The sequence below is a fragment of the Lonchura striata genome, chromosome 17 (genome assembly GCF_050655825.1).
Source record: "Lonchura striata isolate lonStrDom1 chromosome 17, ASM5065582v1, whole genome shotgun sequence".
Taxonomy (NCBI): domain Eukaryota; kingdom Metazoa; phylum Chordata; class Aves; order Passeriformes; family Estrildidae; genus Lonchura; species Lonchura striata.
The window spans coordinates 6,938,455-6,961,343 of record NC_140719.1 but is presented as its reverse complement, the minus strand read 5'-3'; the positions used below and the strand labels follow the sequence as shown (position 1 = coordinate 6,961,343).

General features: G+C 55.2%; 1 long non-coding RNA gene across 5 annotated transcripts in view; it reads right to left on the bottom strand.

Annotated features, from left to right (window-relative positions):
• Window positions 1-22,889, bottom strand: part of LOC144247411 (uncharacterized) — a 120,444-nt gene that overhangs the window by 15,114 nt on the left and 82,441 nt on the right. For 4 of the 5 annotated variants that reach the window (XR_014958778.1, XR_014958780.1, XR_014958779.1 and 1 more), the window contains one exon: window positions 10,132-10,351. The exons of the other annotated variant lie outside the window; for it this stretch is intronic. This is a non-coding gene — a long non-coding RNA (uncharacterized LOC144247411). The remainder of the gene's footprint in view (window positions 1-10,131; window positions 10,352-22,889) is intronic. 5 annotated transcript variants of the gene reach the window in all.

Genomic DNA, 22,889 nt, shown 5'->3' with positions numbered 1-22,889 from the left:
CAAGCAGCATGGCCAAGAGACCTTCTCCACTGCTGGATGGCAGTGGGGACCGTCCCTGCAGAGGGCCCGTCTGCTGGGAAAGGCAGCTGATCCCTCCAGATACTGGAGCACAGCTCTGGTTTAATTAGCACTTTTAATGCTTGGAAAGGAGGCTCGAGGGAATACCCAGCAGGTTGGACATGATTTCCTCACTAGCAATCCAGCCTGGCAACAGGGAAGATCCCCAGCTTCAGCTTGCTTAGCTGGGATGGGGTGACTTTGCCCTGGGGTCTAAACCATGGCAAACATCCTTGGCGAGCCCCACTTGGGCCCCTCAGTGCAGGGACACCTTTGTCAGAAGGCATTTTTGTAGCAAACCCCAGCAGTCAGCATGGGTTGTACTGTGAGCAATGCCTGACCCCAAACCAGCTCAACTCAGCTGTTTGTCCTTGTCCCCCTCTGCCTTTGAGGAACAATATCCATTTTCTGACCAGGTCTGGTCATGTTTGCTATATCAAGGACATTTTGTCCCCTGGGAACATGGCACTGATGTTGCTGTGTGGATAAAATCAGCCTCATTCGGGATCTGGCCACCGTGGCAGATCAGAGGAGATGACAGCACAGGTCCCACAAAGGGCCAGGGTGGCAAAACCTGCCTGGGGAGGGACTCGTGCCCTTGTTCCCTTGCCTCCACAGTGTGTGTGTGGAAATGATGCCATTTCCCAGTGCAGGGCTCCCCAGGCAAGGGTCAGAGGAGGGGAAGGCCAGCACTGCCCATTGCTCACATCCCATCACAGTGATGTCCTCAGCTCCCCACGCTGTGGTGCTCAGCTCCCTCATGGGCTTCTGCATCTCAAGGATGGAGTGTCCAGCTCCAGTGAAGCTCCACAGGCAGGGCTGGTAATGCTCCAGCCATGGAGGATGCTGAGATTCCAACACGTGCATGCTGCAGTGAAACCAATATGTGAAATGAGCAGTGGCACATCCTCCCCTTGTGAGCTTGGGCTCTGTTTGACCTTCACAGGGAGATCTGGGCCAGCCCACCCTGACCCAGACCTGTGACTGACTTGTGGGCTTGCGGGAGTGTTTTACCAAAGACCTGAAAACTGCAGGGCTTCAGAAGTATTACCCCGGGGATGCCATGAAATGCACCGGGACTGCCACCGGGCTGCACGGAGGCCTCTGTGTCTGTCTCTGATGCCAGATTTGCACTGAAGCCTAGGAAGGCACTGCAAGGAAGAAAGGCCTTGCCTTCTCCTCCATGACACTTCCAGTGTTCTTCCCTCGGGCAGTCTGAGCCTTCCAGAGCAACCTGGGGAGCCCCAGCTCCCCACAGAGCCCCTCCACGACTCAGCCCTGCAGAGAGATGCAGGGTCCCACAGCAGCCCACAAAGCCCCACAGGGTCCCCTGCGTGTCCCCAGCTCTCTGAAATGGCCACAGCTCCCGGCAGCAGGGACAGGAGGGATCTGGAAGCCTCAACTGCAGGGGTATGTGCACTGCTGGTCTGTGCTGGTCTGTGCTGTGCTGAGCTGAGCTGTGCTGTGCTGTGCTATCTGTGCTGTGCTGGTCTGTGCTGGTCTCTGCTGTGCTGAGCTGAGCTGAGCTGAGCTGAGCTGAGCTGTGCTGAGCTGAGCTGAGCTGTGCTGTGCTGACCTGTGCTATCTGTGCTGGTCTCTGCTGTGCTGAGCTGAGCTGAGCTGAGCTGAGCTGTGCTGGTCTGTGCTGTGCTGTGCTGTGCTGAGCTGTGCTGCGCTGGTCTGTGCTGTGCTATCTGTGCTGTGCTGTGCTGTGCTGTGCTGTGCTGTGCTGTGCTGTGCTGTGCTGAGCTGAGCTGAGCTGTGCTGTGCTGTGCTGTGCTGAGCTGAGCTGTGCTGTGCTATCTGTGCTGTGCCGGTCTGTGCTGGTCTGTGCTGTGCTGGTCTGTGCTGTGCTGTGCTGTGCTGTGCTGTGCTGTGCTGTGCTGTGCTGGTCTGTGCTGTGCTGGTCTGTGCTGTGCTGTGCTGGTCTGGTCTGGTCTGGTCTGTGCTGAGCTGAGCTGAGCTGTGCTGGTCTCTGCTGTGCTGTGCTGTGCTGTGCTGGTCTGTGCTGTGCTGTGCTGGTCTGTGCTGTGCTGTGCTGGTCTGTGCTGTGCTGTGCTGTGCTGTGCTGTGCTGTGCTGTGCCGGTCTGTGCTGTGCTGTGCTGTGCTGTGCTATCTGTGCCGGTCTGGGCTGTCTGTGTGCGAGCGGCTGGCGGGAGCGGAGCCGGCTCCATCCTGCTCGCCGGGCAGCGCCGTGTGCCGGCAGGGGCCGGAGGAAGGCACGGGCAGCCGGAGCTCTCCGGAGCTCTCCGGCCGCAGCAGGGACCCCATCAGCCGGACTTGGCACGGCTCCGCATCCTGTCCTGTCCTGCCCTGAGCACCGCGCCAGGGCCGGGGCCGTGCGGGGAGGCACATGGGCAGCCCTGGCACCCCTGTGCCACACCACGACCCTCGCTCACCTTCCCGCTCTTCATCCCTCCCCTCTGCAAAGCTGTCTGCAAATGCCAACTGCCTGTTTTCCAGTTCCTCCAGATTTACCCCCTCCTCCTCCTCCCGTCCCCCCCCCCCCTCCTTCCTTCCTTTCTTCTTCCTGGGTTAAAAATAATCAAGTTTCTGGGAAGCAGCAGCCCTGCTGCGCCTGCCTCCCTGCACTCGCGCCCCGGAGAATAGCTCGGCTCGGCTCGCTCCGGCCCCTCCTCGCTGCTCTCTCCTTCCTCCTCCCCACCCCCTACAGGGATCTGACTAATATGCTTGGGCTCTGCTTGCCAGCTCAGCTGGAAAGGAATTTAACCATTGCGTGCCCTGGAGGGAAGGAGTGGAGAGCCCAGACCTCTCTCCATCACCCGGGACCCCTGGTCTGGGTCCCTGCCCCACCGTGCTCCCTTGAGGGCTGCCCAGAGGATGATGGAGGAGAAGGGATGCACGGTGCCAGCACCCCATGGCGGGTGGTGGTCTCAGCCCCAAACTTACATGGGTGCAATAACCCTCCTGGGGTCCCTCGGAGGTATCCTGCCTTCCTGCAGGCAAAATGCAGCACCCCAGTGCCCTGGTCCCGTGCTTGGCCCGTGGGAGCTCCTGATCCAGCCACAGGTGCTCCCTGGGCACCCACACCCCTGCCTGCAGCCTGGGTGAGGGTGGCAGCTGCGCTCCCACACGATGCTGCTCAGGGGTCACAGTGGGACCAGCAGCTCCAGCCCCACAGCTGTGAGGTCTGCAGGGAGTGGTCCCCGGATTCGGGGAGCCATGGCTCAGCCCTGCTGCAGTGCAGCTCTGGCAGGAGCTGGCAGCCCTCCGCCCACTGCTGGGACTCAGCTTTTCCTTCAGCACAGGGAATAGGAAGCAGGAGAAAAGGCAGGGTTACACCTGGGTAAAAACCACGCCAGGGGGAAAACTCCTCTGAGGATAAATCCCCTCCACTCTCCCTGCTGCCATCCAGGCTCTGAGCACAAGCAGATTTCCCAGCACAGTTGTGGGACACAGGGCACTGCTTTTACGGCAGGGCAAGCAAAGCAGAAAGCCTTGACCAAGGTTATCCCAGTGAGTCTGTGGCAGAGCTAAGAACTGACCCCCTCCTCCCACCTCCTCGAGGCTCCAGCTTGCTGGTGTATTGCAGCATCTCCCTGCTCGGCCAAAAACTCCCCTTGAAATCTCCTGGCCAATGCAGAAGGACTCCAAGGCCAGAAATCCTCAGCTCAGCACCCCAGCGCCGAGCGGAGCCAAGAGGCACCGGCTCGGCCGCCGCTCACCCCCGGCGCTGGCTCAGCCCCGCTGCGCCGGTGCCAGGGCACAAAGCGTCCCGGAGGAGGGCACTGCCCTTCCCGGAGCCGCTGCCGGGAGAGCTGGAAGTGCAGCCCCTCCGGAGATGGGGCTGGGGAGGAGGAGAGGGCACTGGGAACAAGGCAGGGACCCGGTGACTGCAGGAAAGCAGCTGCCAGAGGATCACCCCTTAGCTGCTGGGATGCTCTCTAGAGCGAGGTCCAGCGTTGCAAAAGGGATCCGAAAGAAGAAGATGTCTTCTCTCTAAATCCTCCCTTAAATGGCAGTTCTGCTGTAAAATAGGATAGGATAGAGCTCAGTGTTTGTTTTCTCTGCAGGACCCAAGCACGGCTCAGCCTGGGACTGTGAGCCAGGCTGGCTCCTCACCGGCAGCCCCGCAGGAGCAGGATCTGCAGCTCCAGCTCTGCTCTCCAGCACAGCCATAGCTCGGTGCAGGGCTCAGGGCAGGAGACAGGAGGGAATAAGTCTCCAGTTCATTCCTAACTCAGCTGCCTGCCCTGGCTGGAGGCACAGGATGGGTGTGTGGGGGACCTGCAAGCCCTCACTCTGCACCAGGAGATGCATGGCCAGAGCCCCTGTGGCTCCACACAGTGACAGTCGGGGTGTGAAAGAACTGATGGCAGGACACAGCCAGGAGCCAGAGCAGCGCAGGCTGTGACCATCCCTAGGTGAGCAAAAACACCCCTATTCCAAATTCTCCAGTGCCTTGGGAGCTCCCTCCAGCACTGCCTGTCCCACAAGCCCTGCAGCAACCTCAGCAGCCAGGAAACGCTGGCAGGAGTGAAAGGGATTGAGAAATTGCAGGCAGCAGGATGAGACATGAGCCAGCACAAGCAGGATGTGACTCGGGGGTGAGTGGGACTGCCGGAGCGGTGTCACCAGGAATCAGTACCTGGGGCCCATCCTGTGCCCTCCCGTGCTCCTCACAGCTAAGCCCAAGACCAACCTCTGTTCCCCACACAAGTCACCAGGTCCCATTTGTGTTTCACCACCTAAATCCTCTCTTAACAGCACGGTGATATCTTCTCCTGTTACAGTGAGCTCATGGGCACTCTAATTCTCCTTCCCTGGGACCCTGTGACTCTGATCAAGATTACCCTGGACCCCTCCGTCCTGCCCCAATGGGGTTGGCGGAGAGCCAGGGAAGCCCACCCTGTCCAAAATCTATATAGACCCCCGACATTTCCTGTTCGTCCTCTTTGCCCCGCTCTCCACATGGACATCACAGAATAAAGAGAGCTGAACCAACATATCTGGGGTAAGAGCCTCTTTTGGGAATCTTTGCCATCTCCTGATATTCCTCCCCTCACAGCCTCAGACCTCTGGGCTAGCCTGATATTCAGGGGGCTGTGCGAGGGGGGGAACATCATTCTCCCTCTATCCACCCCAGGCTTTCGCACTCCCAACCTGCCCAAGGCTGTTGCCCAGGGCTGTCCCTGTCACCACAGTGCCCCAGCCCCCTCACCCCACCTGCAGGGCACAGCTGATATTTCCCAAGGTTTTTTCAGCACAAGACTGGATGGCAGCAGTTTGGGGTGAAGGGGAGCTCAGACACTGGCTAGACTTTCCCCTTGTCCTGCCTCAAACCAGCTGTTGTAGTGCTGCAGGAAAGAAGAAAGGAGATGATGATTGAGGAGAAGCAGGGAAGAAAAAACACAGGAAATTTTTTTTTCCCCCTACCAAACACCCAAAGCTTTGTTTATCCACCAGCCCCTCAAGCTGAGGCTGGCTGATTCCAAGGTGGCCCCTTCCATGGGTGCTGTCTTCCCTGTAGCTCCCATCTCCTAGTCCCTCAGTCCCTCACCTGTGTGGGCCATGATCCCTGATGGGGTGTCCAGCTCACCCTCACATTTCACAGCTCCAGCATGGCTAAGGAAAGCAAACTTAGCTAGCATTCCTGCAGAATTACCTGTTCTTCCAGCCAAGGAGCTCAACTGAATTCCCAACCCCTACCTGCATCCGGGCTCACCAGCCTTCCCTTCATGTGGGAAATGATTTACCTTGGGTGAGGAAAAACAGAGCAAAAGGGGATTTAACAGCTGTTAAATCCAGTAAAGCCCAAAGCTTCTTCTGCTTCAGCTGCTTCCTTGCTATGGGGGAGGACAGCAGGGAGATGTCAGCCTGCTGTGGACAGAGCCCAGGACACCCAGGACATCCAAGGACACTCAGGACACCCAAACCCCAGGCAGATAAGGTCATCCCACATTCTTACAGAAAAACACCATGGAAAAAAACCTATTGCACCAACAGCTCCAACACTAGACAGCAAAATCTCAAGGGGGCTAAGATGTTGCAGCACTTCTTCTCTATCTCTCCCACAGGTAGGGTACAAGGACATGTTCCCAGGGGAGAGAAAATTCCAAAGCTTGGGATGGAGAAACAGCACTGCAGGAGTGCAGTTAAGTCTGGGGGCCAGGATATCCTTCTGGGACACACCTCTGGACTCAGGAGGATGCAAGAGCAAACCAACACATCACAGCAATGCCCCGAAACTCAGTTGCTCTCTGGGTAGCACATTGTCTCCAAGGTGGGCCAAAACCTTATCCTCCATCCATGATCCAGGAGTGTCCCCATTGTCTTTCCATGGCCAGCTCCAACCCTGGCAGGGAGGCACCAGCTGGGAGGCTGTGATGGGGACTTGCACTGTGCTCCACTCTCTTGGTCACTGTCATCTTTCTAGGAGTTGAGGGGGATTTTCTTTGTTTGATTTTGAGGGAATAGTAAATTCACAAACAATCAGAAGATTCAAAAAGGCTGAATCATCCTGAAACTCAGGGTGAAATTGAAAAAGTCTTTGGAATGAAAAAAAGAAATACCAGTGCCAGGCAAAGGAGATGGCTTTGAAGATGTAAACCACCTTCTCCCATCAGTCACCTGATGATCTGTTGTACTTTGGCATTTTCTAAAAGAATCTTCTTGATTTCTTCATTTTAAAAAAGCCTATTTTTTTTCAATTCAAAAATTGTCTCAATGTAAAAGAAAAGATCTAAGTAAATTAGGCAAATCCCAAACAGAACAAAATAAAAACATTTTAGGCTAAACCAAAGATTCTGGCTTTACCTAAAACAATTGCTTACACCAGAATGGGGTATTTTGTGGTTTCTTTTCTTTTCCATTTTACCAGAAATTGCCTACCAAACCCTTGTTTTGAGTTGGTATGGTCCAATTCCCACCCAAGACATTCCATCTGGGCACCAAGCAACACTTTCCATTCATTTTTCCAGCGACATGGTTCTCCACCAATGGACCAGACCCACTGCAGTAACTCCCTTCTCCAAGAAAGATGAACCCTTTGGTTCTCCTTCCTTACAGACCTCGGAGCCTGCCCTGTACAGCCTTCCCAGGAGCCTCAAGGAACCTCCTCTGGAGAGGGGAACACTCTCCTCTCAGAAGATCTGATTTCCAACCCAGCCCAACCTGATTTAACTCAACCCAACCCTACCCATCCTCATTGCCAACCACCCATGCCCCCATCCTCCAAACCTGTCACCTGGACTAGGTGGCATCATATCCAACCCAGGAAAAAGGATTTACTATCCAAATAAAAAACAAACCAACAAAACCCCCCAGTTTTCCCTAAGGATGAAGTGGAGCAGGTTGGGAGGGGGGTGTTAGACAGAGGTGCCGGGCTGCGTTTCCACGTTCACACCTGGCTGCAGAGGCAAGCGGCAGCAGGGCTGTGCATTCCAACCCCAGGCAGAGAGGTGAAACCCCAAGAAAGTAGCAAACAAGTCGAGGCGTAAATACAGCACGAATCCACGGCACTTCAGCGTGGTTCGTTATCTCCTCTTAGACTGGAGTCGGTGGAGCCGGGTTTGAGAAGAGCAGAAATATCAGCAATTAAAGATATGTCGTGTCAAAAAAACTCTAAACTGATTAAAGTTGAAGGCTCCGTTTTCTTCTTTTCATCAGAGAACGGAATCAAAACCTGCCTGGAAAGACGCGCTCCCCCCGTTCCCAGCGCTCCGAAGGCAGCGCCTGCATCCGTCCTGCTGTGTCCCTGCATTTTAATTACCACCTTATTAATATTCATGAGGCTAGGCACTCAAGGGGGATTGCAGTCTGTCATTCTCTCTCTCTTTCTCTCTCTTTCCCCCCCTACCTCTCTCGGCTGAGTCGGTGGGGTTTTTTTTTTTCCCTTCCCCTTCCCAACAGTTGGCGTGCCGCGGATCCGCACGCGTGTGCGCGCAGCCCCGAAGGCGCCGGGCGAGCGAGGGGCCGCGGCGTGGGGAGGCCGCCGGTGCCGGCTGGTGGCAGGACCGGGAACGCGGGTGGGTGTGGGATTGCCCCTGCCACGCTCGGCAGCCCCGGCAGCCGGAGGCAAAACCGCCCCCGCTGGGGGCGTGATGCTGGCACACGAGGGAGAGCTGGAAATGTGTCTCACACACACACACACACACACACACACACACACACACAACTCCTGGTAGCAGCATCACTGCTGAGTGCTGGCGCGATGTTGTAGGACCTCCAAGAGAAGAATGGGGCTGTGCAGAATGGCACCAGGTGAACACAGCTGCTGTCAGCCCCCACAGATGAGCCCCCACCTCTTCTTGGGGACTGAGCACCCTGCACCCCAGTTCACCCTGCACCCCAGTTCACCCTGCACCTCAGCTCTCCATGCTCATGCAAAAGCACCCACTGCTGCAGCAGGTGAGAGCTGTGTCCTTGATGGAGCCACTGCTTTGTCCATCAAGGTGAAGTGGGACCTAAGGAGTCTTGCATGCACCCAGCAAAGGGCTGCCCCCCCAGCTGTGCCCCAGCTGCTGGTGCAGGTTGCTGGCTGGGCAAATTGGACCCCATTTGTTTTCTCAGGTCCAAGGCGCTGAGGAGAGGGGCAGGAAGCCTGGGTTAAGGGCACACAGAGGGAATGGAGATGGAGGTAAATCGATATCTCGTTCCTAAATTGAGCAATGTGGGGTTTGCACTCTCCTTGCTGCCATGCAGTGCTTAATACTTTCTACCTCCAGTGCTGAAAACAGAGGCCACGTGGGCAGCAGAAAACTGTCCTTGCTTTGCAAACCCTGCTCCTCCCTATCCCTCTCGGGTCACTGTCCCATCCCTCCCTGAGAGATGATGCAGAACCCAGCCACAGGTGATGGGCAGGTGCCCCCATCACCTCACACCGTTCAGAGCCATTGGCAAAGGGACACACAGGGCTGCCCCATCCCAACAGCCACCAGTTGCAGGCTGGAGCCCACCTCCGTTCTGCAGGCAGCTACAGCCAGACCATAGCCCCACCTTCCCCAGTATCTTCTTCTTCCATCTAACCCTAACCTTAACCCTAAGGATAGCTTCAGGAACATGAAGTCTCTTTGGGAATGCATCCTGTATCCCACAGTGCTGCCTCCCCATCACCAACTACCTGCAAGCAACCTGTCGAGAGACACTCCAACTCAGCGGCTCCCCAACGCCCCACTTGCTCAGCTCCACAAATATTTGAATTAAGGTCCCCTGGGGAGCCACAGTCACAGAGTAACTGATTTCTCCTCCTTCATTATATCTCTGTGTAATTTACCGAGGGACGGCGGCGTGTGCCTCCGTTCCAGCGAATTCCCAGCAGGACTCCCAGGAGCTCACAAATCAGGAAAAGGCAAGGCATTAGAATATGAAAGGTGAGGATGGTCTCCCCACCAAGACTCATCTTGCTCTTCCCCAACTCCCCCAGCTCCACCAGTCCTGAACTGTGTTTTATTTCTGCCTGCTGCCCCTTGTGCCAGTGGGGAATTCATGGGTTGGGGACAGGCCATGGTGCCATGTTATCAGCTCTGTCCCTGACTTCTGATTCTTTCTAGGCAAGAAGAAGAGAGAAAGGGTCTCCTCCCTCATGGAAACATCTCAAGAAATGCTAGGGAAGCTGATGCAGCAAATATTTCCAAGTGAAATTGTGTCCCTTGGCCCCTAAAATCTGACTTCTTTTCACCTGGACAAGTAGCCTATGCCTCAGTTTCCACATCTACAAAAAAAAAAAAAAAAAAAAAAAAAAAAAAAAAAAAAAAGTAGTAACTCCCTCCACTTAGTGGTTTAAGACTCCCAGCACTCAGATGTTGAAGGTCTATAAAAGGCATGAATCCATCTGTGTTGCATCTCTAGCAAGGAACTGGGGGACAATTTTGCCAGCATAGTTCTAAAGTTACCAGAAGGAGCTTGAAGAGTCACCAAGTAAAAAGAGAAGAGAAAAATGAAGACTTTGGACCAAGGATGCACAACTGAGCTGCTTTGCACTGTTTTCTTGTGAAACACGATGTGTGAGGAGGTTGGTCTTGGCTGGATCCACCTCAGTGTGAAGACAACCCAGCATGGCCAACCCCCACATCTCAGTCTCGTGCCGAGGTGCCAGGGCAGGAGCAGCTCACACTGACAGTGGGAGGCCGTCGTTCCTGGTGGCTCAGGGAGGATGACAGGACCTTCTGCAGGTCTTTGCAGCATCTATGGGCTGGGTGGGAGTTGTCTCTCTCCAAATCCTCTGACCACTGCCACGGATGTGACACTGGAGTGAAGTGCTGGACTGGCTCGGACGCAGCGAGTTCTCTGTTCCAGCAACGCTGCAAACAGCGGAGGGCAACATTTTGCTTCCTGGAAACCCAGAGAAAGAGGTATTTTTTTGTGAAGAGCTGCAGCTTAGAGGCAACCTGTAATGGAGATTTCAGAAAACTGGGTGTTCCCCCTTCCACCTCCTCTGCAAAGACAAAGACTTGGCAGATGGTGGTGGTGCTCACAGGGCTTGTGCTGGGCTTTTTTTGGGAGCTGGGTATTCAAACCCTCACTCTCATTCTTCACTTTTGAGGTGTGAGTGATATAAAATCTGCCCATCCCAAAATCAGCCCGTCCTTGGGCTATCTCAACTTCTCAGAGCTCTTCCCACAAGCTGAGTTAAAGACCTGGGGCTGTTCAGCCTGTAACAAAGAGCTCTTTTCTCCCCAGCCTTCAGCAGTTGTTGGAGTTAAATAGGCTGCGCTGAAACCAAACCAAACAAAGCCCCTGCAAAGCAGCTCCAAATCCCCGTCCCCTGGCCAGCACTCTGGATTCCCCCCGGAGCACAGGCACGGCACTACTGGTGTGCCACGGCTCTCCCCCTGCTCCCAAGGTGGGCTGAAGCAGCAAGGCTGTCTTCCCTCCTGTGCCTCTTGCTGCTGAACACCCACGGGAGGCGATGAGGGGGTCTCAGAGTGGAAAACACACCACGGAGCTGCTGCAGCCCCTGCCTGCCATCCCCCTGCTCCAGTGGATTTGCTCCAGACCGTGGCTACGCTGCTGCCAACCCCGTGAGCCCCCTGAAGTAGCACAGGAGGAGCCCTCATGGGCACCACATGGCTTTTCCAGGTGTGGGCACCCTGACGGGACCTTTCCAAACACGCTGCCTAACCCACCCCCTCACAGCCCCCGCGGGGCAAATTCACCCCCTCTCTTTTTTGTGGGGCCAAGTCCCTGTCCTTGGGCACTGAGCCCCCCACCCATATTGCAGCGACCGATTCCATTGCAGCAGCTGCCTTCCCCGAGCAAGGATGTGATGGCAGACGGGGTCTCCATCAAGGCAGGGGGGAGGTTTTGGCCATGCCAGCCGCTGGAGGGGCTGCTGGCGCCTGCGTCCCGGGGGTGCTGAGTGCGGGGGTTCGGGGCTCTCTGTGCAGGCAGCTCAGTGATCAAAGCGCCGAGCACGGGCCGGGGCCGGGGGGAGGCGGGCGGCGAGAGATGAAACGGAGCAAAGTTCCCCGGGTTCGGACGCGGGAGTTGGAAAGGATTCGACGGCAGCTTGGAAAAGGAGGAGAAGAGGGCCGGGAGCAGCGGCGTTCAGCAGAAAGGAATGTCCTGATGGGACGGCAGCCTGAACGCCGGCCAGGAACCCCCCCTTCCCAAGGCTGTTTAAAAGCCCCGGACCTCTCCGAGCCCTTTAATTGGCGCTTTAAAAAACTTCCTTGTTCCTTGACGCGGCGAGGTTTGCGTTTCATGCCCAAAATGACTCAATTCCCCCTCTCCCCTCCATGCAAAAAAAAAAAAAATAAAAAAAAAATCTCCTTTGAAACGTTTGCTCGAAGCCAGCTCCATCCCCTCCCCGCAAGCCTCCGTAGCCCCCAGCCCTCACCCCACCAGCCTCTTGTGTGTATTCTTGTTCTCCCCTAATAATCCACATCCCAGCTGCCTCCCTCTGCCTTCGCCCTCCTCCTCCCTGCCTCTCTCGCTCCCTCTTTCTCTCTCCTCCCCCCTTCCTCCCCCTTTCCATAACTCAAAAGCTTGTCAGGCTGGTTCCAGACTGCTGGCGCCAGGCTTCACTCCAGGAAAAAAATAAAGCAAAAGAGAAAGGCATGCAAGGCAAAACAGCCCCGCCACATGAACACACATCAAACCAGCCCTTTATCTCCCCGGAATGCTCTCCCCGCTGCAGAGCTCCCTACCCCGGCCCAACAGCCGCGCTCCCATCCCCGTAACCCTAATGCAGCAGCGCCGGGCTGCGAGCGCACACGCCCTGCCAGAGACAGCGAAGGAGCAAATACAAGATCTATTATTTATCAGCGTTATCAATTATTTAGAGCCTCGGTGCAGGGAAGGGGTGGGGAGAGGAAGCCATGGAAGAGGCAGTTCTTACGCTGGCAGTTCAGGTGAGGGGGTTCTGCATGGTCCCACCTCCCCACTGGTGCTGGGATGTCTCCAAGACCATCCCTTGCATCCCACCCCACTGACATGGGGTTGTTTCTATCCCTGACCCATCCTGCCTTCAGCAGAGCAGGGCTTCCCCTCACAGCAAGCCGTGATATCCAGCTCCAGGTGCGCTCCAGGAGCATCCCAATTCCAGAGCCAGTGGTGCCCGAGTGGAGCGCTGCACTACCCCACAGGCAGAGTGGCCAGCCGGAGGGGGAGGGTTCACACATGGGGACCTTGGACCCTGACTCATTATCCAAGGAACTACTCAGCTCCCAAAAATGCAAATTTAGCACCAATGTACATTTTCTTAGGCATTTCCAACAGCACTGTCCTGGTTTGCCAGTGCATGTCTCCTCTCCTGCAGTCTGGAGGATGCACCACTGCTCATCACCACTCCCAGACTGCAGAGGTGCCTGGTGCAGGGCTCTGGAGCCTCAAGTCATCCTCACATCCAGCCAACCCTGCTGGAGCTGGTTTGGCTCAGGGCAGGAAGAGAAATGTCTCAGGGCTCTCCTCATGGAGGTCTCAGGTCAGTCTTGACCCCAAAAGGTCAAAACCAACATTCCAAACCCAAAACCCAGCCCTTACTGCAGATGGAAAATTACTCCAGTCTGCACAGCCCCTTCCAGCTCTGTTTTCTCTTGGATTTTGGAGCAAGCTCCAGCCCACCATCTTTGTGACAATGCTTGTGAAGGGTCCCAGTCACCAGGCAGGTGACACCCATGGCACCGTGCCGCCGGGCACGGGTTCATCCATAGGCCACTGCCACGAGGCAGATGGCCACCGCAGCCTCCCCGCGAGGTAGCCGCCTTTCCGCGGCAGATCGCACCAAAGTAGCTACAGTGGGAACGTGTGATGAGGTGGGTGTGCTAAGAAGATTTTTTTTTGGCAGACTTCGGGATGACTTTATTGCTCACAAGTTCTCGAGTCATGGCTGAGTAACACACTCATCGCATGTCTGAAATGAAAAAAAAAAAAAAAAATCCCCTTACCCCAGCACAAAATAAATAGCCTGGACAAAGCGTGTTTGCTTTGCTGCCCTTCCCTGCTCCAGGGGTTCCAAGGCTCCCACATGGGCTGCAGCAGCCGCTGCCTGTGAGCCTGATATTTCCCCCTGAGTTTGAGAAAAGAGGCTTCCATGCACACAAGCACCAGTCCAGTCCTGAGAGCTCTTCATCAGGTCCCTCTCCAAGTGATGGGCTGTATATTCAAGGCTTAGGAGCTTCATCCACTCTGACAGGATCTCTGTGACATGACTTTAATTTGGGTGGCTGAATTAGGCTCGCTGAGCCCAGATTTTTGCATTGGAAGGTGTGGCCTCAGCCTGTTTTGGTCTCAAGTATTTACTTCTAAAGCCCAAGAAGTATTCATTTCTCCCCCATGTCCCCACATCCCAGCCAAGCCATGTGAAGGCTCCTGGGTTGGGTCAGGAGAGACCCTCAGATCACCAGGGAGGATAAATTTCTGCAATGCGGATGCTGGTTTGGATGTTCCTGGATGCCAAGAGGGTGCAGAGAGCTGCGTTGTCTAAGGATAGAAGCATCCCCACCTCCAGTGCCTTCAGCTCTGAGAAACCAGTAGCTACTTTTGAAAAGCAGCCAATGTACTTCCAGCCTGGAAGGAAAACTACTGTCCTCTGCTTCAACTGAGTCAATGGGGGCTGATCAAATTCCTGTGGCAACTCAGTGATCAAAAGGTATCAGATGCCTGCCTAAGTCCACAGGTGCAAAGAAAGGGCTCTCCTCTTCTCGAGGTAGGGAAATGAATGTGAAGAGTGATGAAGTGACTTCCCCAGGGTCACCTGGGAAATGCTGCTGGAGAGCTCAGAACAGAACCCAGGTTTCTGCTGTCCAGCTCCCAAGTCCTCACATCCACCCTGACCATCCCTGGGTCAACCCCTGGGACAATCCCAGCCCTCCCACGGCCCCACGCACCCCCAAAACCTTCTGTAGATCCCTCCACTGCAGGGAAAAGAAGGTCAGAAACATGAACCCCTCCAGATGTTGGCTTTTGGGTGCCCTCCAGCCCCAAAGGAAGAGTTCAACTGGGATAGAAAAATCTTCCCCTTGAGTAAAGAAAGAGTAGGATCTGCTTTCTGACATTTATTATTCCAGTTCCCCCACCCTAAAGACTAAGATCAGATGAGAACTAGTTGGAAAAAGGGGGGGAAACAAAATTAATTTCATTCCATTGTAACAGGTTCAAAAGGGATGTTTTAATAAATTTTCTACTATTTTGGAAAAAAAAATCCAGAAAAAACATAACAGTCTTTATAATCGCTGTGCCTTCTCCTGAAAGAGCATATCCTGAGGAGAAAAATGGGGGCTTATGGAAAGGGGAAATTTTACTGAAGATTGAGGGGGAAAGAGCAGAAGGACAGGAGGAACCCTTCATTTAGAAATGTCACAATCAGTTTCATGAAGAAAAAAAATCCCATTATGTTGAGTATTTTTCACGAAAAAACTTTGTGTGTGTTTGTTTTTTAAACGCTGGGTTTTTGTTTTTTGTTTTTTTTTTTCCAGCTAAAAATAAAACTCCACATGTTTAAAAAAAAAAATTAAAACCTCATCCATCCCTGGGCAAAACCGAGAGCGCTGGAAGGAACAGCAGCTACCCTGGGACGGCTTGTGCCGCGTCTCGACAGGCGGCTCTGATCGCGGTGACACCTCCAGCTCCTGCTCCGGGGAAGGTTGGAAGGACCAAGGTTGGAGATCTGCCCCACGCCGCCCCTGAGCGCTCCAGGGAGCCGGGGCAGGTCCGCAGAGAGCCGGAGCTGGCGGTCACCAGAGCAGGGCTCTTTCCTGGCTGCCAGCTCCGGGCACATGGGGATGCGGATGCCCAAGAGCATCCCTGGCTGCCGGTGGCCGAGCTCCGGAGCTGCCCCGATGGGTGCATTTGAGGCGATTCCCGGCGGATGCTTCCAGGAGCCGTGGAGTGCTGGGAGCCAGCCCTGACCCGGCCCATTGCCCCAGCCCATCCTGGGGGAAGAGCGGGAAGCGGGACACTGCTGGGGCACAGCGCACGGGTGTCACGGCCAGCCCCAGCTGTATCCTTTTCCCATTTCCCTTCCATGCGTGCGGCCGGGTTCCCCTCCCTGCTGAGGTCAGCTCCGGCTATTCTCTCCTCTGTTTCCCCTGCTCTTGCCATGCACTTCCCGTCTCCCTTTGAAATTTCACCTTCGCTGCGTCATTCCCCGTGGGCCGTTTTGGGGCTGGGGCTCGCGTGGACGTGCTGTTCCCCGCTGTTGTTGAAGAGCCACGGTGGGGCTGAGCCTCGCTCTTTGGGACCCCTTGTGCTGGGGAGCACACAAAATAACCCAGCCCGCACAGATCCGTGTTCAGCTGAACAAGCACGACCCCAAATGCTGAGCTTGCACCAACAGCCTCGAGCAGCACAAGAGTCAGAAGGGAAAACGCCATGAAAAATAACGAGGAGCTGGGAGGAAACAAAGGCTGGGCAAAACAGGGAGTGTTTCCAGCAGATGGAGATTGCCAAATCCGGCGGTCTGCTAGCTGTGCTCAGCTTAACCAAAGCTGAGCAGGACCTGGCCCTGACCCAGGACAGGCAGAGGAGCTGTCCCATGTCACGGCCACCCACTGCCCCGGTGCCACTGCATCGAGGGAAGATTGAGGCAGATCTCTTCCCGACGTTACAGATGGGACACCCGAGCACCCACTCAGCTGACACAGGGAGCAGCACTCTGCCACAGCACGAGAGAAACCTCCGGCGAGGTTTGGGAGTGAGCAGCTTCCTCGTGCTCCCACAAAGCCCCAGGGAATTCAATGCCGAAGAGAGAGCAGCTGGGCTCCTCCCCAGGCGGAGCGACTGCCGCGCTCGCACGCGCCCCGTTTTGGCCAACCGTCCTTTCCACCGAGGAGCCGCAACGTTGAACAAAAGCTGCTCCTGCTGGCCCCCAGCGCTGCCTGCCGCGCTCCCCGCGTGGCACCGGGCCAAACCCCTTAACAAAGGAGGGCTGGAAGCAGAGCACACATTAACTCCGTGGTGGATTTCCCTTGACAGACCCCAGCGAGGAGCATCGCCCACCCCGCGGCAGGGCGGCAGCGCCTGGGCTGGCAGCGCTGGCACTCACCCATCAGGGCAGCTGCAGTGCCGGGGTCACTTGGAGCTGCCTGGACCCGTGGCATCCCCAGGACACCACTCCAGCTATTTTCCAGCGACAGCCGACGTCTGCCGGCGACCTCTGGACACGGGCTACAGCCAAGCCGTGTCAGCGAGATGAGACACAGCGCAGAGGGGCTGCTCCCTGCAGTTTGAGGGAGGAGGTGGAGAGAATCTCATGACATGAGAGCCTGGAAGAAAGGCCTGACCCCAGGTTATAGATTTTTGCCTCCTTCCATGGCAATCACTGACAAATGCTCACAAGTGCATTTCTTTGGAGGAGCACACACTCATGAGACGAGAGAGCTGAGGGAAGGGCTGCACGCCTTTTCCCATGTGCTCCCCTTCCCCCTGCTCCTGCCAGGAGAGGCTCAGCCAGCCCAGGTCACATCCCACCCCACTCCAGGGATTCTCTGCAGGCAGGGAACACATCCTGCTCTGCAGGTGGTTCCCAGTGAATAGCAGTGCTGCAGGGCTATGGGTGAAACTGCAAACACTTTCTTTGCCAAATGGTTTTAAAGCTTCCCCATCCCCTTGGATTGCATCACCTCTGTCACTAGGATGTTCCCAAGATCTCCCCTCTTATGTCCTTTCCATGCAGGGAGCTCTCATACAGTCATGGATGTGCTCCAAATTACCATAGACAATGGTGATTACTTGAAGCCTTAATTGGTTATCATCCATAAAGGGAAAACCCCTCAGTGCTTTCTCCATTCTCCTTCCAGCTCATGGATATTCAGGATAGGGTTGATGCCTTCAAACAGTGGCACAAACATCTCTAGCCAGGAATTTGGGTGTGCTTAAGGAGAGAGGAGAGGTTTGAGAGACAAAATCTGTAGAAGAAAATGTGAACCTGGCAGCCTTGTAACCCAAACCACGTTCTGGATAGTTATGATCTCCTGGCCCATTGCAAGGAGCAGCAAGAAACAGGCACCATTTTGTGTTTTCAAGCTCAGAAATAGTGTTTGAGTGAGTCACAGGGATTTTTGGCCCTCTCCTGGAGGCTTCAGATTCATTCACTCTTCCTTTCTTTTGTTATTTTCAATAATCTGAAATATTAGTGAGCTGGGCTGAATCTGCAGGATTTATTCACCACCTCCAAAAGAAAAAAAAGGACTGAAACACAGCAAAACAGCATGGCAAATCCAAGGTATTTAAAGCTTCTGAAGATTTCCAGACACTAGAAAAATCAGGGAAGAGCCTTTAAAATAATGAGATTTGCAAGGAAAAAAAAAAAAAAGAGAAGAATTAAAAAAGAAAGAGGGCCAGTTGCCTTGATTTTATTTCCCTGTTGGCTTTTGAGCCTGTAGGCCACTCTGATGTCACTCTGCTAAGCTGGTCTCTGCAACCATGAGGTAAGAAGCCCCTAAACCAACACCCCCCCTGCCAGTGCTCTGCAATCACACAGCTCCACAAAAAATGGAGGAAGGAAGGAAATGCTGGGATCCAAGGGAAATCTCAAGAGGTTTGGAGGATCATTCATAGGAGCAAGGGGAGCATCAGTGGGCAAGGCAGAGTGAGAGGTGCCCTTGAAAGCCCCTCTCCACCCACGGGGTGATGGAGAGCTGGGGACAGGGGTTTGAAGCAGGGCAGTGAACGTCGCTGGCGTGGCCGTGTCGCGTGGCTGGCTCGCTCTTGGCAATAAGGACAGTCCCAGGAAAGGGAAAAGACTTCCAGCACATCTCAGCAATTTCTCTCCACTCCCAAAGGAAGCGTGTTTATTGGAAGCCATTTTCTGCATAAATAGCCCTTTCCTGCTGTTTCCCACAAAGTCAGACTAAAATAATTTCCTAGGCTTGAGGACGCCAGCCCACAGCTTTCTAGATGGATGCACAGAGATCAACCTTGAGCAAGAAACCAAAGACATTCCCAAAATCCTGCCCAGAGTCCAAAGCAGAGGTTTTACATCCCCTCCCCAGCAGTACTTGCACCAGCTTCCAGTTGCCCCACCACATCACCCTATCCCAGCACTTTCCTCTGGGTATCTCAAAGCCCCCTGCAACCTCAAGCCCATTCACACTCCACATCCCAGGTAGAAGCAAGACCCCAAATCAGTGCTCAACACACAAAGAGTGAGAAGCAGCTTACTCAAATACCCAGGCAGTGCACACTGGAAAATAAACTGCTCTTCAGCCCCTGAAGGACTGTGTGCAAAGGGAACAGCCAGGATAGAGACAGTCCAGTGTCAAGGTTCCCTCACCCCATACAATTTAGAACTGATATTCTCTCCACAGCAGGGAGCTGGTGACTGGAACAGATTCACACATGGAGGTCCCCTGAAGGGCCCATGTGGCAGCACTTTGGGGGCTGTGGGGGAGAGCTGAGGTGCTGCAGTGCCCAGGGCAGGGACTGGGGGGGGGTCCCCCCTCCATCCTCCCCGGTTCTGCAGCACAGCACAGGATCCCACCAGACAGCTGGAGGGGTCTGTGCCTGTGCTGCCACTGGCTCTGCCACCAACCTTCCTCGGCCCCGCTGTCCAGGCTGGGGCTTGGCTGGGACAGGCTGAGCCAGCACTGCAGGGCCCCCGGCAGCCTTGGCAAAACACCGCTGGGAGATCGTGACCACAGTGATGGAAACCACCGTGCATGAGGCCCGAGCATTCCCAGAAGAGCCCTTGCTCTGTACTCCAAGGCCAAGCAGCCCATGGATGCTGCATGCCAGGCTGCTGTCCTAAGTGAAGGGCAGGGAGAAAAGAAGGGAGATTTGGAAAAGTCTCTATCTGAAGCTGCTTGGAGTCTGAAGGCAGAGGACCGCAGCACTCTGGAACTGGAATTGGGCAGGACACAGTTAACGCCCGGTTCCTCGTGAAGGATCAGGAGGAACTTGGCTTCATATTTCATGTGTGGGATGTTGCAAGAGGACAAGGAGCCCTGAACCCCAGCGGCATGCGTTCCCTGGGAGGAACCCACGACGTGTCCCTCTGTCCATGGCCGCTCCGCCGAGGGCAGGACCCTCCCTCCCGGCGAGGGACGGTGCCACCACGCCGAGAGACACCGGAGAAACACCAAGGCCGTGCCGACTCCACGGTGGCATCGAGACGCCGGCAGCCGAACGCGAGCGGCCGGGGCTGCCGGGGGAAGGGCCCCACGCGTGGCGTGGCGCGGGGGGCTCGGCAGCGCCCGGCTCCCCGGCTCCTGGGCGGGCACACAAAGGCTGGGCTCCCCCAGCCCGGCTGATGCTCGACCTCTCCGTTGTCCTCGCTGCACGCCTGTCCCAGTTCCAGCAGCCGGTTGCTACAGCAACTGAGCTCTGACTAATCATTTGCGCAATGACCTTTTTTCCCCCCAGAGAGAGGGAGGGAGGGAGATGGAGAGGAGGGAGGGAGGGGAGGAGAGGCGAAGCGAACGGAGGTTAGCAAGAAAAAGCAGCCAGAGAGAATGTGGGGTTTTTTAGATGATGCAAGATTTTTTTTTCGGGGGGAGCGGGGGGGTGGGAATTTGGGGGATCAGGGCGGCAGGAAGGGGAGAGAAAAGCAGGTGTTGAATGGATCCCCCACTCCCGGCTCTATGCTTCAGAAAGGGTGGAGGGATAGGGGCAAAGTCGGCTGCCAGTGGGCAAAAAACCTCACTGGCATCGCTTCCCTGGGTGCGGGGTGGGGGGGCTCCAACCGGGACTGACACTGCAGCCCTTTCTCCTCCTCCTCCCAACCCCACCCCACCCCACCCCACCCCACCCCGTCCCTGGCCACTGCTGAAGGGCCAGAAGTCAAGAATTTGGCTCTGCCTCACCAGCGAGTGCCTGCAAAGGGCTGGCTGGCCCCAGGTCAGCTGGGATGGAGCACCCCAAGCACAAAGGCTGACTGGTGGGTGGGAGTTGGGGAAGCCACATCAGGGCTGAGCTGAGCTAAAAACTCCCGTGTCAGCGTTACAGCAGGAGGGAACAGGGCTGGACTCTGCTGAGCCAGGAGAACCAGCCAGGGAAGAAACCTGAGCCCAGCTCCAGTGGCTCTGATGGTGTTACTGGGAAGGCTTCACTCCCACCTCCATTGCCTTGAGCTGAACAAGCCCAGAGTCAGGTCTGGCTCCAGCTCCAAAACAGAGTAAATAATGCAAAAACTTCTTTCTGCAGAGCTCCGAGAAGAACATGTGAGGTCACATCTTCCTGAGTTGGTAGGAGAAAACAGTTTAGGGGTTGTGCATTGTTCCTCATGCCAGAGGAGAAGAGAATAGACGTTGGTGAAACCAAAAAAGCAGTGGCAAGGTCCTCCTCAACGAGGGGTGGATGGTTGTGCCCCAAGTTTTCACAGCAAAAGGATTTGGTCTTTCTCCCAATGGAATCAGAAAACAAATCTGACTTTGACCAGCTGCAAAGTGCTAAGCCAGCTGAGATGAACAACAGTGACCAAGAGCAGTGTCACAGGAAAATGGGTTAGCAATTGGAAAGAATGGGAAGTTTGAATAAAAATTAGTTTTGTGGACAGAAATTCCACAACACATCCTGACAAACTGCAGTTCTGTTGTGTGAACTGGAGAAGGAGGACATGGTATGAATAATGAGCAAACCAAAGAATGAGTTATATCCTGAATGGTGCTGAGAACACACTCTGCACACACAACTCCTGCTGGCACAGGACAGGGAGCTCTCATTAGGCAAGACAAAATCTCATTCAAAGTGGTTTTATGATGGGACTTCTACATCTTTGCCCTGTAAAGATGGGTCCTTTCCTTAAACAAAATCCTTAGACAAAATCCTAGCTCCAAACACCTCCAAAAGGTCCTGGAGCCAATCTTCCTCTTTGAGCTTATGCTTCCCTCTGCCCATCAAAATAATGCAATGGACAAGACAGGCATTCCCAGCTCATTTGTACACCTAAAAATGTAAAGCAAGATTTGCAAAATCACCTGTGGCTTAGGGCACGCAAAGGAGAGGCCAGGTTGTGAAGAACACTCTACACCCAACACATTTCCTTTAGCAGCATGACTTGGCACCGACAGAAATTCCCACTGTAGCATCTGATCCCAAACTTGGAAAAACCAACAGGAGGGTTGATACCCAGCCCACTGCAGTGATTGCACGACATGGGGCACTGCAGGCAGCCACAGCTTGAGGCTGAGAAGACCAAAGCCACGTCAAGCTCAATGTAAAAAGTGCCCCTGAATGGCAAGAGATACCAACTCAGGCTTGGCCACGATCACAGGGCTTGCAGATCCAGCCTGAGCCCACGCCTGCCTCTGATCCCCCTTGCAGGTGAACCTGGGGCTGCACTGAGCCTCAAACACTGTAGAAATAAAACTCCTTTCCGCCTCTTTTCAGTTAAATCATTCTGCAGTTTGCAGAGCTCTACCAAGGACAATTATTTCCAGCATGTGCCGTGCATGAATGCTGTGAGCAAGGCAGAGCTGGAGTTTCATCATAGCCCAGCTTTGTGTGCAGAGCAAAGAAGGAGGGAAAAAAACAGAGGGGAAAAAAACCAACATCAACAAAAAAGGAACTTGGAACTGGAGGCCCCCCTGGCCTCACCCTGATCCCGAGGAGGCTCCGCTCTGCTCTTGCTCAACCCAACCCCGAGAATGAGGAAGCGGAGTAGACAGGTGGGGGAGGCGGTCAAGCTGAAGACAAACAGCCTCTGAGCCGGGCAGCTTGGAAAGCTTCAGGAGCGAGAGGGCACCGGAGCCAGGAGCAGGCTGTGTGCTGAGCCCTCTGCCCGTCCAGGCTGGGGCCTCTGTGCCTTCTCTCCAGGGGATGCTCTAGATTGTTCTGAGTCCAGGTCTTAAAGGAGATGTTCTCCAGCATGGAGCTCTGCCAAGCCCTGCTGTGCTGCCAGCCCACATCTTGCACAGCCCAGCTGTGGCCGCTGACAGCCAAGCTCCCAGTGGCCACACCGCCCTGCCCAGGTGCCTCTGCGGAGCACGGGGACGGCAGAGCCGAGCCGTGCTGTGCCATGCTGGTCCCAGCCAGCCAGCTCTGCCCCTTGCCCGGCCAGAGGCAGCTCAGCAGTTCGCCTCCGCGCTCCGCACTCCCGGGAACCGCGACACCGCGCTCGCTGCAAGCAGGGTTTTGCATAAAGAATGAAACCCCAGCCAAATGTGAGATGTTCCAGGCGGCTCCACCAGCCTGAGGCTGGTTCACAACATCCCAGTACCCTGCACCTCACTGCTCCAGGAACTTAGCTCCCTTCACCCTCTCTGCCGCTGGCTGCTCTCACCTGCCCTGTGCTGGTCCCTCCTTCTCCTCGTGCCCTGGGGTAGAAGAAACCCAGCTGAAGGGAGCCCAGTGTCTGCACAGCCCTGCTGGTGGCAGACCAAGACTCCAGCAGGATATTGCCCTGCTGATCTGCTCTTCTCCCTCAGTAGGCTGGAAAGGAGCTCTTTAATCTCACCCATTTTAGAGCAAAGGACAGTGTGGCAGAGACACA